Below are 17,824 nucleotides of genomic sequence, written 5' to 3'. Positions count from 1 at the left end.
CGAGTGCCTTATTGCTGATCAAACGTTATCCATAATTGGATGACCATAAAGACAGTTGATGGGTACTCCACGTAGCATGTTGAGGGACATGAGTGACCTAGATGGAATTTTCCCATCCTGCGTAACAGGATAAATGTCTATGGGGCCAATATTGAACTGGACAAGGATGACACGGTCTATGCCTTGTGTTCAATATAGACATAAGGGCAAAAGGGTAATTGCACACATAAGTATTATCACAAAAGGATTTGTCAGATCACATGACATTTTCGTGTCTTGGACAGCAGTGATGTGTTGCTAGATACCGCTCATTGTTTATTATGTTAAATACGTGATTTAATATAATTGCCAATGCCGCGAAAACCTACAGGGTCACACACAAAAGGACGGATTAATGAGAGATAGAGTAACTAAGGAACATCGTAAGGTACGGTGCACTTAAGTGAATTGTATAACATCATAAGGGACGGTGTACTTAAGTAGAATACGAAATATGGTAAGGTACCACGCGCTTAAGTGATTTTGGCATAATATAAGATATGGGCCACATACACTTAAGTGGGCTTTTTAGCTTGTAGCCCACACAAGTGGTTCTATAAATAGAACCCTTGTGTAGAAGCATTTATGCAGTTGCAATTTCATTTCTCTCTCTCTCACTCACTCAAAGCCTTCATTTGTAGTAGCTAGCACTGAGATTGAAGAAATTCGTTCGTGTGGACTGAGTAGAGGCGTTGTCACCGTTCAACGTTTGTGATTTCTCCATAGATCTGTATCAAAGGTTTCAATCACCACAAGAGGTAACGATTCTATCATTGATCATTCCCATTCGTATGGATCACTAAAGGAGAAAATTTTAAATTCCGCTGCATTTTGGATCGCCATTCTCCTTCAGTGGTATCAGAGCCACTTACGAAACCATGCATCTGATAGCTGTTTATTTTCTATATTAATACGATTAAAAGACAGAATGAATCAAGCAATAAATGAGTAATTAAATTTGGCATCATGTGTGTACGATTTGGATGATTGATGTTGACATTGCTTCAGAATTCGATGTTAGTATGGTAAAGCAGCGATACATCGATCGTCCATATGTTACGCAATTGAGATCGATCAAGTTATATATATGATATAAGTAATCCTGATGGAAAATACGATATATATGATATAGTGTTTCTGTTTCGTTCATTCAAACACTTAATGGTTGTTTTCCTATTAGCGATCAATGGTCATTTGCTTCTTGATCCGACATTAGTATAGTGAAGCAATAACGTGTTGATCAATCATAGTGAATTAACAATCGAGGTGTGTTTGACGGTCTGAAATTGGTGCATTAGGATTAATGAAGGCACAAGGGTTGCGATGTCAAAGAGTTATCCAATTAGGGTTGTGATTGCGCAAGAGTTGTGCTTTAAAGTATCAAGTGTTGATGCGAAAAATGACTAACTCTGCGTAGTGTGATTGGTCGCCAAAATTTAATTTGGTTTTAATTAATTAACAGAATTTAAAATAATAATGATAATATTTTTATTATTATTGTCTTGTGGTGATTGGTTATGGCCTTAGTTTTCCTTTATTTTGTTTTGGGATTTTAAAATACGACCTGTGTGTCGTGCCTCTCTTTTAATCTCTTAATGTAACTTCTTTTCTCATCTCACTCCCTCGTATGTAAAACGAGTTTCTTTTATATAATGTAATGTTATGAAGAAAGAGAAGAATACAATATCAAAGGAGGACAACCTTGAAGATCTTGCTTGGAGAAACTTAGATCGTTATTTAGTTAGCTTAGGTTCTCTCATTGGCTTGGGAGAACAATTACACTAGGGGCCATAACTATTTCATGTGAATGTATTTTGTTTCATGTGAGAGCCGATTTATATGATAAATAAGCCGGTGAGATCAGAATAATTGCAGATTCCCTCAAATTAAATATTAAGTTTATGCTTTCCAAGTTTTAGTACTCATCAAGACTAGTATCGAATAATGTAGGTTTCGCCTACGCGAGGTGCATATTTTATATTAGTAAGGTGTGATGGGATAATTGTAGTATCCAATTGCTAAAACAATGGGTCAAACTTAACTAAATAAATTATAATAAGATTATATATGTTTAGAAGAAAGAGTTGGAAATGATCCATGTGATGGATTGGAATAAGGAGTTATTCACCCAACTAAAATATTCGAGAGTTATATTAGATACAATTGGAAGGAGTTCCTACCTTAATAACCTAGTTTTGTGTAATCCACCTACGTGGACCTAAAACAAAGTGAAATGTGGATCTCGACCCACTAGAAAATCTTCTAACGGGATTTTCCGAATCAAATGGTGAGGGTCATTTGTTTTGAGTAAAATAGTGGGAGCATATTTAATTAAAGGCCTAATTAAATATGTTAGTGATACTTATATTTTCATTATTTTCATGTAGATTACCATGACAACAAACACCTCTAACAACATTTTATGATCAATCCTTGATAAGGAAAAATTGTCTGGGATAAATTTTCTGCATTGGCACCAAAATCTGAGGATTGTCCTCAAACATGATAGAAAGATGTATGTCTTGGAGAAACCTGTTCCTAAAGAGGAACCTCCTAGTTTTGTACCTAAGGCAGAAAGAGATGCTTATAAGAAGCATGTCGATGATGCCAATGAAACTGCTTGCCTCAAGATGAGAACATGGCAGCGTTCGATATGATCGAACACCTGAAGATGCTCTATCAAGAGCAGGCAAGGCATGAAAGGTTTGAAGTTTCAAAATCCCCTTTTCAAGGCAAGTTAGATGAGGGAGCCCCTATAGGTCCCCATGTGCTCAAGATGATTGGGTATGTGGAGAACCTTGAGAGGTTGGGTTTTCCCCTTGGAAAGGAACTTACGACTAATTTGATCTTGCAATCGTTGCGAGATAGATTCAGTCAATTTGTCCTTAATTTCAATATGAATGATATGGATAAATCTCTTCCTGAACTGCTAGCCATGTTAAGAACTGCTGAGCAGAATCTGAAGTCAAAAGGGAAGTCCATTCTGATGATCGGAAATGGAAAGAGACAGAACAAAAGACCCACCAAGCAGGGTGATAAAGGGAAAGGCAATGAAGTTTCCAAACCCAAACCTGTAACACCCTTCTAAAATACCCCAAATATTTAATTACAAATAATAAACATATAACAAATCAGAGTAATTATGCCATGCAAGGGTGTCACACATAATATTCACACCATTCAACCATATAACGGTCATGCTCTTTTATTAATTCAAAACATAAACATTTGCATAAAACGCAACGGATAGAGATCTCCTCAATCATGTAAAACACGTAACATTCACATGTAAATTATTCAACAAGGTAAATATCCCATCCCGATGTTACATCTATCAGAGCACGACCCACTAAGGAGACTACACTAGACTCCAAGCATTCGCGTCTACTCAACTCATTTCTCGTTACCTGAAAAATAGTTGTAAGGGTGAGTTCCTCAATCAATATAATAAGCATTATAGAATATAATGTCATGTTAAGTAATTTAACACATTAATCACCCTAATCGCAACATACAATCAGTAACAGCACCTCAGCTCAACATCATACTCAACACCAACATAAAGCACAAGTATAATCTCAAATCATACTCCACCACAACACAAACACACGTATAATATTGGAATACATCCATTCATATTATACGCCATACATACATTATGCAATGCGACTCAACACATGCGGTACCGACTATTCTTGAACATCTAGTTCAAGCTCACCGATCAAATCCAGATACGGCTACTAAGCTCACTAGTCCCACTCATTTGAGATCTAATGACTCACTCACTAATTCCTCACCATGGGAATTAGCTACAGCCCCGAAGGCTATGCTATGCACACTAATCATCTAGTATGCAAACATCAACAACAAATCCACAATGATTCACTCACTAATTCCTCACCATGGGAATTAGCTACAGCCCCGAAGGCTATGTTATGCACGCTAATCATCTAGCAATGCAGCATCAACAACAATTCACAACGGACATAAGCTCACACTCTAAGCCATACAACAGTCCATTCACAAATACATGCATAATATATACATTCATAGCATTATGCATATCATCATACATCATCATCACATGTATCAACACATCATTATCATGTAAATCAATTAAACACAGTATTAGCACACTCTACTAATACCTATACTGCTTAAAACAGCGGGAATAATCCCTATTACATCATACGCCAACATAGGCCAACTCTCAATTATGTACACAACATTAAAAATCCAATTTTTCCACTCTGCAACAGTGTTAACCGGTTAACGCTCTGGGTTAACCGGTTAACGCAGGCAAAAACACATTTTCTGGCAAAACGCAACAGCGTTAACCGGTTAACGCCCTGGGTTAACCGGTTAACGCAGGCAAAAACAGCACATTTTCACCAATTATAACAGTGTTAACCGGTTAACACCCTGGGTTAACCGGTTAACGCAGACAAAACAGCAGCTCCTGCGCTAACACAAGGCAGAATGCAAGATTCTCCGCATTTTCCGCCGTTGGAGGACTTCCGGACCTCCGATTCCGATTCCGTAAAAAGCTACACGTTCGGAATTTCACAACTAACCCAAACACAGATTCAATTTCAGTCTAAATACAATTTATCCAACATAGTTCTTCAGCATCAACAATCCCAATTAGGGTCAAATTAACGGCTTATCACTACCCATCACATATTATCCCATAATACCCATTAATCGACGATAAACCCCCCTTACCTGATTAATCCGGCAAATCTTTGAGCTCCAAGCTTTTCTCTCTTCAACCTTTAGCCCTTGCTCTGTCTCTTTGCCCTTTTCCTCTTTCACGATGCTTCTCTGTTTCACGTGAAACTTTCTTTTTACCAAATGGGATTCTTTCTCTTATTTCCAACATATATATATTTTCCAAATAATAATAATAATAATCCAATAATAATAATAATAAAATTTCCAATTATTTAATTAAATTAATAAATAAATTATTAACTCAATTTAAATAATTATTTTATTATTATCGGGGTGTTACAACTCTCCCCCACTAAAAGAGTTTTCGTCCTCGAAAACATACCTCAAGCGAACAACTCTGGGTAAGACTCCTTCATCTTACTCTCCAGTTCCCAAGTCACATTGCCACCTGCTGGTCCTCCCCAAGCTACCTTCACCAAGGCAATCTCTTTACCCCGCAACTGCTTCAACTCTCGATCCTCAATCCTCATAGGTGATGTTTCAACAGTCAGGTTATCTCTCACCTGTACATCATCTACTTGGACTACATGCGACGGATCATGAATGTACCTCCTCAACTGAGACACATGAAAAACCTCATGCAAATTCGCAAGCGACGGCGGTAAAGCGACACGATAGGCTACCTCCCCTATCCTCTCCAAAATCTGATAAGGACCAATAAATCGAGGTGTCAACTTCTTCGACTTCAAAGCTCGACCAACACCAGTTATCGGAGTAACACGAAGAAACACATGATCTCCCTCTTGGAACTCAAGTGACTTCCTCCTCTTATCATGATAACTCTTCTGACGACTCTGAGCAATCCTCATCTTCTCCTGAATCATCTTAATCCTTTCCGTAGTCTGTTGAACAATCTCCGGTCCAACCACAGCACTCTCACCGGACTCATACCAACACAAAGGTGTCCGACATCTCCTACCATACAAAGCTTCAAACGGTGCCATACCAATGCTCGAATGAAAACTATTGTTGTAGGTAAACTCAATCAAAGGTAAATAACAATCCCAAGCACCTCCCTTTTCCAAAACACAAGCTCTCAAAAGATCCTCTAATGACTGAATCGTCCTCTCAGTCTGACCATCAGCCTGCGGATGATATGCAGAACTCAATCTCAGCTTAGATCCCAAAGCCCTCTGCAAACCTTCCCAGAACTTCGATGTAAATCTAGGATCTCTGTCCGAAACAATACTCGACGGAATACCATGCAAACTTACAACCTTCTCAATATACAACTCAGCCAATCTCTCTAACGGATAATCCATTCTGATCGGAATGAAATGAGCCGATTTTGTCAACCTGTCAACATTCACCCAAATGGCTTCAAAATTCTTATTTGTCCTCGGCAACCCAGAAACAAAATCCATACTGATACTATCCCACTTCCACTCTGGAACAGCCAACGGTTGCATTAGCCCAGACGGCTTCTGATGCTCAATCTTTGACTTCTGACAAGTCAAACAGGAATAAACAAAACTCGCAATTTCTCTTTTCATCCCCGGCCACCAAAATAACTTTTTCAAATCATGATACATCTTCGTAGCTCCAGGATGAATACTCAAGCCACTACGATGTCCTTCCTCCAGAATACTCTTCTTAAGTTCGGTAACATCCGGAATACACACCCGATTACCAAATTTCAAAACACCATTCTCATCAACTCTGAATTCACCACCTTGGCCTTGATTCACTAAGGTCAACTTATCAACCAAAAACACATCGGATTTCTGACCCTCTCTGATCTCATCCAGAATACCACTGGTTAACTTCAACATTCCCAATTTAACACTATTGTGAGTACTCTCACACACCAAACTCAAGTCTCTAAACTGCTCAATTAAATCCAATTCCTTAACCATTAACATCGACATATGCAATGATTTCCGACTCAACGCATCAGCTACTACATTTGCTTTACCCGGATGGTAATTCAACCCAAAGTCATAATCCTTCAGAAACTCTAACCATCTCCTCTGTCTCATATTCAGTTCTTTCTGATCGAACAAATACTTTAAACTCTTATGGTCACTGAAAACCTCAAATCTCGACCCGTACAAGTAATGCCTCCATAACTTCAGAACAAATACCACAGCTGCCAACTCTAAATCATGTGTCGGATAGTTCCTCTCATGAACCCTCAGTTGTCTCGAAGCATAAGCTATAACCTGCTTATTCTGCATCAACACACCACCCAAACCCAACAATGAAGCATCACAGTAAACTTCAAATGGTTCCGACGAACTCGGTAATATCAGAATAGGAGCAGTAGTCAACCTTCTCTTTAACTCTTGGAAACCTTCTTCACATTTCGAGTCCCAAACAAACGCTTGCCCCTTTCTAGTCAACATCGTCAACGGTAACGCCAACTTAGAAAATCCCTCAATGAACTTCCTATAATAACCAGCCAATCCCAGGAAACTGCGAATCTCATCAACAGACTTCGGAGCTTCCCACTTAGACACCGCTTCTATCTTAGAAGGATCAACAGCAACACCACCTCTTGAAATCACATGACCAAGAAAACTAACCTCTTCTAATCAAAATTCACACTTAGAGAGTTTAGCAAATAACTTCTTTTCTCGTAGAACTTCTAAAACCACTCTCAAATGCTCAGCATGCTCTTCTTCAGATTTCGAATACACCAAAATGTCATCAATAAACACCACAACAAACTTATCTAGGTACGGATGGAAAATCCTATTCATATACTCCATGAATACTCCAGGCGCATTAGTCACACCAAAAGGCATCACAGAATACTCATAATGTCCATACCTTGTTCTGAAAGCAGTCTTCTGAATATCCTCAGTTTTCACACGTATCTGATGATACCCAGATCTCAAATCTATCTTGCTGAACACACTCGCACCAACCAACTGATCCATCAAATCATCAATCCTCGGCAAAGGATACCGATTCTTGATCGTCACTTTATTCAGTTGCCTGTAGTCCACACACAACCTCATAGTACCTTCTTTCTTCTTAACCAATAACACTGGTGCACCCCACGGTGACACACTCGGACGAATAAATTTCTTATCCAACAGATCTTCCAGCTGACTCTTCAATTCAGCTAACTCAACAGCAGACATACGGTACGGAGCCATCGATATCGGTCTAGTACCAGGTACCAAATCAATCGAGAACTCAACTTCACGTTCTGGCGGCAATTCATTCACCTCTTCCGGAAACACATCAGGAAAATCACACACCACGGCTAGATCGCCAATCACCAGTTTATCTTTAGCCTCTAAAGTCGCTAACAGCATAAACAACTCTGCCCCACCTGCTACTTCCTCATTCACCTGCCTTGCAGATAGAAACAAATCCTTTCCTTCCTCAACCTCAGGAAATATCACAGTCTTATCAAAACAATTGATAGAAACTCGGTTAAACACCAACCAGTTCATACCCAAGATAACGTCAATCTGCACTAGTGGAAGACACACAAGGTCTATCCCAAAATCTCTACCGAAAATACTCAAAGGGCAACTCAAGCAAACTGAAGTAGTAGTCACTGAACCCTTTGCAGGAGTATCAATCACCATACTACCATACATCTCAGATATCTTTAACTTAAGTTTCACAGCACAATCCAAAGATATAAAGGAATGTGTAGCACCGGTGTCAATAATAGCTACAAGAGGAAAGCCATTAATATAACACGTACCTCGGATCAAACGATCATCTGCAGAAGTCTCAGAACCCGATAAAGCAAAGACCTTGCCTCCTGACTGATTCTCTTTCTTCGGCTTAGGACACTGTGGACTGATATGACCCAACTCTCCACAGTTGAAACAAGTTACAGTCTTCACCCGACACTCTGCAGCCAAATGACCACCTTTGCCACACTTGAAACACTTCATCTCAGCACTGGTACACTCATGGACACGATGTCCAGCCCGACCACATCTATAACACTTAGCAGGAGCACTAGAGTCTCCCCCACTAGGCCTCTTCATCCCACTCTGCTTCTGGAAACCTTTGCCAGCTGCATACGGTTTTCCACGATCATTCTGATTCTTGCCTTTCCTATCAACCCTTTGCTGATAGCTCTCTGCTCTGGCTTTGGAATCCTGTTCAAAAATCCTGCAACAGTCAACCAAGTCAGAAAACACTCTGATCCGTTGGTATCCAATAGCCTGTTTGATCTCGGGACGCAACCCGTTCTCAAACTTCACACATTTTGAAAATTCTCCAGCAGCCTCATTATAGGGAGTATAATACTTCGACAGCTCTGTGAACTTAGCAGCATACTCAGTAACAGACCGATTGCCCTGCTTCAATTCCAAGAACTCTATCTCTTTCTTTCCTCTGACATCCTCTGGAAAGTACTTCCTCAGAAATCTCTCTCTGAATACAGCCCAACTGATCTCAGCATTCCCAGCATTTTCCAACTCAGTGCGGGTAGCAACCCACCAATCATCTGCTTCTTCTGACAGCATATGCGTACCGAACCTAACCTTCTGGTTATCGGCACACTCAGTTACTCGGAAGATCCTCTCGATCTCCTTCAACCACTTCTGAGCGCCATCTGGATCGTATGCTCCCTTGAACATTGGAGGATTGTTCTTTTGGAACTCACTCAGTTGACGAGCAGCTCCCATTCCCACAACATTCGGATTTCCTCCAAGTACTCCAGCTAGCATACCCAGAGCCTCAGCAATCGCAGCATCATCTCTACCTCTTCCAGCCATCTCTATTCTGAAAACCCAAACAAACTAAAACAATGAGTACTGATAGGGTTACGCAACACCTATACCGTACAGGGGAAACAGAATAATTACGACTCGACTCGACCGACTATGCTCTGATACCATTAATGTAACACCCTTCTAAAATACCCCAAATATTTAATTACAAATAATAAACATATAACAAATCAGAGTAATTATGCCATGCAAGGGTGTCACACATAATATTCACACCATTCAACCATATAACGGTCATGCTCTTTTATTAATTCAAAACATAAACATTTGCATAAAACGCAACGGATAGAGATCTCCTCAATCATGTAAAACACGTAACATTCACATGTAAATTATTCAACAAGGTAAATATCCCATCCCGATGTTACATCTATCAGAGCACGACCCACTAAGGAGACTACACTAGACTCCAAGCATTCGCGTCTACTCAACTCATTTCTCGTTACCTGAAAAATAGTTGTAAGGGTGAGTTCCTCAATCAATATAATAAGCATTATAGAATATAATGTCATGTTAAGTAATTTAACACATTAATCACCCTAATCGCAACATACAATCAGTAACAGCACCTCAGCTCAACATCATACTCAACACCAACATAAAGCACAAGTATAATCTCAAATCATACTCCACAACAACACAAACACACGTATAATATTGGAATACATCCATTCATATTATACGCCATACATACATTATGCAATGCGACTCAACACATGCGGTACCGACTATTCTTGAACATCTAGTTCAAGCTCACCGATCAAATCCAGATACGGCTACTAAGCTCACTAGTCCCACTCATTTGAGATCTAATGACTCACTCACTAATTCCTCACCATGGGAATTAGCTACAGCCCCGAAGGCTATGCTATGCACACTAATCATCTAGTATGCAAACATCAACAACAAATCCACAATGATTCACTCACTAATTCCTCACCATGGGAATTAGCTACAACCCCGAAGGCTATGCTATGCACGCTAATCATCTAGCAATGCAGCATCAACAACAATTCACAACGGACATAAGCTCACACTCTAAGCCATACAACAGTCCATTCACAAATACATGCATAATATATACATTCATAGCATTATGCATATCATCATACATCATCATCACATGTATCAACACATCATTATCATGTAAATCAATTAAACACAGTATTAGCACACTCTACTAATACCTATACTGCTCAAAACAGCGGGAATAATCCCTATTACATCATACGCCAACATAGGCCAACTCTCAATTATGTACACAACATTAAAAAGCCAATTTTTCCACTCTGCAACAGTGTTAACCGGTTAACGCTCTGGGTTAACCGGTTAACGCAGGCAAAAACACATTTTCTGGCAAAACGCAACAGCGTTAACCGGTTAACGCCCTGGGTTAACCGGTTAACGCAGGCAAAAACAGCACATTTTCACCAATTATAACAGTGTTAACCGGTTAACACCCTGGGTTAACCGGTTAACGCAGACAAAACAGCAGTTCCTGCGCTAACACAAGGCAGAATGCAGAATTCTCCGCATTTTCCGCCGTTGGAGGACTTCCGGACCTCCGATTCCGATTCCGTAAAAAGCTACACGTTCGGAATTTCACAACTAACCCAAACACAGATTCAATTTCAGTCTAAATACAATTTATCCAACATAATTCTTCAGCATCAACAATCCCAATTAGGGTCAAATTAACGGCTTATCACTACCCATCACATATTATCCCATAATACCCATTAATCGACGATAAACCCCCCTTACCTGATTAATCCGGCAAATCTTTGAGCTCCAAGCTTTTCTCTCTTCAACCTTTAGCCCTTGCTCTGTCTCTTTGCCCTTTTCCTCTTTCACGATGCTTCTCTGTTTCACGTGAAACTTTCTTTTTACCAAATGGGATTCTTTCTCTTATTTCCAACATATATATATTTTCCAAATAATAATAATAATAATCCAATAATAATAATAATAAAATTTCCAATTATTTAATTAAATTAATAAATAAATTATTAACTCAATTTAAATAATTATTTTATTATTATCGGGGTGTTACAAAACCCATTTCTCCTTCTTTGAAGCCTAGTGGAGGCATAGCAAAGGAAGGCACCTGCTTCCATTGCGGTAAGACCGGACACTTGAAGAGAAACTGCCCAAAGTACCTGGAAGATAAGAAGAATAGAGTAGAGACTTCAACTTCAGGTATTTTTGTTATTGAAATTAATTTATCTACTTCTACATCATGGGTATTAGATATTGGATGCAGTTCTCACATTTGTACCAATGTGCATGGGCTAAAAAGGAGTAGAGATTTGGAAAAAGGTGAAGTTGACCTACGAGTTGGCAATGGAGCAAAGGTTGTTGCTTTAGCCTTAGGAACTTATGTGTTGACTTTACCTAGTGGTTTAATAATTCAGTTAGAGAACTGTTATGATGTACCTCCATTTAGCAGGAATATTATTTCCGTTTCTTGTTTTGACAAGTTTGATTTTTCATTTATATTAAAGAACAATTGTTACTCAATTTATTTGAATGATATATTCTATGCTGCTGCACAAATGAACAATGGACTATATGTCCTTGATCTTGAAATGCCTATTTATAACATTAATACTAAAAGGATGAAACCTAATGAGTTAAATCCAACTTACCTTTGGGATTGTCGATTAGGCCACATAAATGAGAAACGCATTTCCAAACTCCATAAAGATGGACTCTTGGACTCATTTGATTATGAATCATGTGATACATGCAAATCTTGTTTAATTGGAAAGATGACAAAGTCTCCATTCACAGGAAAAGGTGAAAGATCTAATGATCTTTTGGCCCTCATACATACTGATGTATGTGGACCATTGAACATACCAGCCAAAAGAGGTTTTCAGTACTTCATCATATTTACTGATGATTTCAGTAGATATGGTTATGTGTATTTAATGAAACACAAATCAGAGTCCTTTGAAAAGTTCAAGGAATTCAAGAATGAAGTACAAAACCAAATAGGTAAGAATATTAAAACTCTTCGATCAGACCAAGGTGGTGAGTATTTAAGCCTAGAGTTTGATGACCATATGAAAGAGTGTGGGATCCTATCCCAACTTACTCCTCCTGGAACACCTCAATGGAAAAGTGTATCTGAGAGAAGAAATCGAACCTTGTTAGACATGGTCCGATCCATGATGAGTCACGCCGATCTTCCAAACTCCTTTTGGGGACATGCACTATTGACAGCAGCTTACACACTTAACAGTGTTCCATCCAAAAAGGTTGAGAAGACACCATTTGAGATATGGAGTGGTAAGAAACCACATATGTCTTACATGAAGATTTAGGGTTGCGAAGTTTATATGAAACGACAAATTTCAACTAAGCTTGAGCCCAAATCGGACAAATGCTTATTTGTGGGGTATCCTAAAGAAACAAAAGGGTATTACTTCTACAATCCTTCTGAGGTCAAAGTGTTTGTCGCTTGAACTGGAGTTTTCCTAGAAAAGGATTTTATTTCCAAAGGAACTAGTGGGAGGAAAGTAGAGCTTGAAGAAATTCAAGAATCACAAAGCATTGATACACCTATGGAGGAATTAGAGCAGGAAAAACAAGTAGTTATGGAAGAGCAACTTGCTCAAGTAGAACAAGACCAGCGTAGGTCAAGCAGGATACGTCACCTACCTGAGAGATATGGATATCTCATAACTGATCAAGGTGATGTATTACTCATTGATCAAGATGAGCCTGTGACCTACCAAGAGGCCATAACTGGTCCCGAGTTTGAGAAGTGGCTAGAAGTCATGAAATATGAAATGGATTCCATGTATACAAACCAAGTTTGGACCTTGGTAGAGCCTCCTGTAGAAGTTAACCCTATAGGATGCAAGTGGGTCTTCAAAAAGAAGACTGACATGGATGGTAAAGTACATACTTATAAGGCAAGACTGGTTGCAAAAGGATATAAACAAATTCATGGGGTTGACTATGATGAAACCTTTTCACTAGTTGCAATGCTTAAATTTGTTCAGATTTTACTTGCTATCGCTGCATATCATGATTATGAAATATGGCAGATGGATGTCAAAACTGCTTTCCTTAATGGGAATATTCTTGAGGATGTGTACATGACACAGCCTGAAGGATTTGACATACCAGAAGAAACCCAAAAGATATGTAAGTTACAAAGATCAATCTATGGATTGAAGCAAGCTTCCAGAAGCTGGAATCTTTGTTTTGATGAAACAGTAAAACAATATGGATTCATCAAGAACGAAGATGAGCCCTGTGTCTATAAGAAGGTTAGTGGGAGCATGATCTCTATCCTGGTATTATATGTAGATGACATATTACTCATTGGAAACGATGTCCCTACCCTGCAACAAGTAAAGTCTTGGTTGGGGAAATTCTTTTCTATGAAGAACCTAGGTGAAGCAGCCTATATATTAGGAATCAGGATCTATAGAGATAGATCATAAAAACTGCTTGGCCTAAGTCAGAGTACATACATAGACAAAATGCTGAGACGCTTTAATATGCATGGTTCCAAGAAAGGATTCATACCTATGCAACATGGCTTGTGTCTATCAAAAATACAATCCCCTTCAACTAAGGAAGAAAGGGATCGCATGAATAAGATTCCATATGCATATGCAATAGGATATATCATGTATGCCATGTTATGTACTCGACCAGATGTCTTATATGCTTTAAGTGCAAGGAGTAGGTACCAATCAGATCCCGGTGATGCTCATTGGGTAGCCGTCAAGAATATCCTTAAGTATTTGACAAGGACTAAGGACTCATTCTTGATATATGGAGGTCAGGAAGAGCTTATTGTAATTGGATACACTGATGCTAGCTTCCAGACAGATAAGGATGACTTTAGATCACAATCTGGTTATGTGTTTTGCTTAAACAGTGGCGCTGTGAGCTGGAAAAGTTCAAAGCAAGATAGAGTTGTTGATTCTACAACCGAGCCCGAGTATATTGCTGCCTCAAGTGCAGCAAAGGAAGTTGTTTAGATCAAAAAGTTCATTAGTGAACTTGGCATAGTTCCTAGCATTATGGATCCCATTGGTCTCTATTGTGATAACAATGCTGTTATCGCACAAGCTAAGGAGCCTAGATCTCACCAACGATCCAAACACATACTTAGGCGTTATCACCTCATTCGAGAGATAATAGATAGAGGAGATGTAAAAATATGTAGAGTACCTACACTTGACAATATTACTGACCCACTGACAAAGCCTCTTGCGCAACAGAAGCATGATGGCCATACTAGGGGCCCGTTTGTTTTGGCTTTTTTAGGCATTAGGGGTATGCCTGATTGGCTCTAGTACTAGTGGGAGATTGTTGGTGTAAGCCCTAGAGGCCAATACTTTTGGTACTTGTATCAAATTATTTATTAATAATAAAAGGCTTTTCTTTATTATGTTTGTTTAATAAAGTCCCTAGAATAGCTAGTCCATTTAATGTATCAAGTGTGACTTAATCATGAGATCACATTAAACATAAGGACATTATTCTTAAAGTATCTGTAGTCGGGCTTTATTATGAAGTGGGATAACATTAAAGTATTAAGACTATTATGTATATAGGCTGATGATCACATCTCATGGATCATGGATAAGCAGTTATCAAGTCTTAAACATAGGTATGAATATTAAGAGTAATATTTATAGTGGATTGACCCACGATGAGAATACTATATAGAATGTTATGGCAAAGTGTCATAAGTTATTCTCATGGTGATAATGGTGTATACCACCCTTCGACCTGAAACTACTATGGACCCTAGATTTAGAGTCAAGTGCCTTATTGCTGATCAAACATTGTTCGTAACTGGATGACCATAAAGACAGTTAATGGGTACTCCACGAAGCATGCTGAGGGACATGAGTGACCTAGATGGAATTTGCCCATCCTGCATAACAGGATAAATGTATATGGGCCCAATATTGAACTAGACAAGGATGACACGGTTTATGCCTTGTGTTCAATATAGACATAAGGGAAAAAGGGTAATTGCACACATAAGTATTATCATAAAAGGATTTGTCAGATCACATGACATTTTCATGTCCTGGGTAGCAGTGATGTGTTGCTAGATACCGCTCACTATTTATTATGTTAAATACGTGATTTAATATAATTGCCAATGCCGCAAAAACCTACAGGGTCACACACAAAAGGACGGATTGATGAGAGATAGATTAACTAAGGAACACCGTAAGGTACGGTGCACTTATATGAATTGTAGAACATCGTCAGGTACGGTGTACTTAAGTAGAATACGAAATATGGTAAGGTACCACGCGCTTAAGTGATTTTGGCATAATATAAGATATGGGCCACATACACTTAAGTGGGCTTTTTAGCTTGCAGCCCACACAAGTGGTTCTATAAATAGGACCCTTATGAAGAAACATTTGTGCAGTTACAATTTCGTTTCTCTCTCTTTTTCTCTCACTCAAAGCCTTCATTCGTAGCAGCTAGTACTGAGATTGATGGAATCCGTTCATGTGGACTGAGTAGAGGCGTTGTCACCGTTCAACGTTCGTGATCGCTCCGTAGATCTGTATCAAAGGTTTCAATCGCCACAAGAGGTAACGATTCTATCATTGATCATGCCCATTCGTAAGGATCACTAAAGGAGAAACTTTTAAATTCCGCTTGTCAGACCTCGAAAAATGGGGATACGACTTTGAAGCGAAGCGCGATCGCACGCTCGCATTGATGGACTGAACAGAGTCGCCACCGAACTTTATTTATTCCTAAAAAGGAAAGGGGAAATATCGATAAAACCCAAGAAAAAATGACAATGATTATTGGTCGTCGCAACCAAATCAGGATTCGAGAGTCGGTTACGCAAGGGGAAGGTATTAGCACCCCTCACGTCCGTTGTATTCAAAATTGGAAATTTGATGGATACAGGTTAATAAAAATGGAAAAGTGAATGTATGACTTATGTTGTAAATTTGAACTAATGGTTTAATACAACATTGAATGGTTTGAAGAGAAATTGAGTGGTCGATTCCACATATTAAAATTGAATTGGTTTATGTATGGTATAGGATAAAAATGGTTTAGAAGGTGGAAGAAGGATAGGGTCTAAAATGAAAATGAACAAAATAAAGAAATGGACTTTATAATGAACATGTTTAAAAGTGAACATGAACATGAATTAGGACTTGGAAAGTGTCAATGGTCATATAGTTGACTTTGGTCAACATGACAAAATTGTAGTTTTTCTTCATGAATTGATACATTTGAATGCAATAATGGACTAAAGTTCCATGGATCTTAGATGCAAATGAACTTTAGGCTAAGTGCCAAATGAAAATTGAAAAAATTTCAAGACCAAAATCGGGGTATGATAGTTGCCCCTATTTTAGTATCTTCAACTGGAGAATATGAAGCAGGACACTCTTCATATGATCATAGTGGGAGATAGTTAAATACTAAGAAAACCCGGATTTTGGATCCTGAATCCGTATGACATGATATGATATGATATGCGCTGATGCAAGATTCTCTTTTTTTGTAACTTTTATCTGCTAGGGATATGGTGAACCCTTAACAGGGGATACTACTAGGCAGACCAATCTGTGGGGAATGCTGATGGTCCACAGGGAGAAAGACAAATGGTAAAAAAACAAACTTGCTGGGGAAAAAAAATCCTGCTGGAGAATCAGACACACACTAGGGAGTACTCAAAGTGAAATTTGATAAACGATACTTAGAATACAAGAGATTTCGGTAGTAAGTTCACATATGACTTACTAAACCCGAATAAGGAAAAAAAATGCTACAACGGGTTCATATATGACCTGATAACACTGAAACAAACATAAAGAAGATTCTTCAAAACAGGTTCATATATGACCTGGCAATGCTGGAATAAAGCTCAACAACAGGTTCATATATGACCTGATAATGGTTGGGAATATCAAGAATCTGGTAATATTGGAATAAAGCTCAACAACAGGTTCATATATGACCTGACAATGGAATAAAGTTCAATAACAGGTTCATATATGACCTGAATAGAACTGAACAACAGGTTCATATATGACCTGATAATGGAATAAAGTTCAACAACAGGTTCATATATGACCTGAATAGTATTGAACAACAGGTTCATATATGACCTGATAATGGAAAAAAGTTCAACAACAGGTTCATATATGACCTGAATAGTATTGAACAACAGGTTCATATATGACCTGATAATGGAATAAAGTTGAACAACAGGTTCATATATGACCTGACAATGGAATAAAGTTCAATAACAGGTTCACATATGACCTGAATAGCATTAAACAACAGGTTCATATATGACCTGATAATGGAAT

The sequence above is a fragment of the Lathyrus oleraceus genome, chromosome 7 (genome assembly GCF_024323335.1).
Source record: "Lathyrus oleraceus cultivar Zhongwan6 chromosome 7, CAAS_Psat_ZW6_1.0, whole genome shotgun sequence".
NCBI lineage: Eukaryota > Viridiplantae > Streptophyta > Magnoliopsida > Fabales > Fabaceae > Lathyrus > Lathyrus oleraceus.
Note: the sequence above shows the minus strand (reverse complement) of the source record.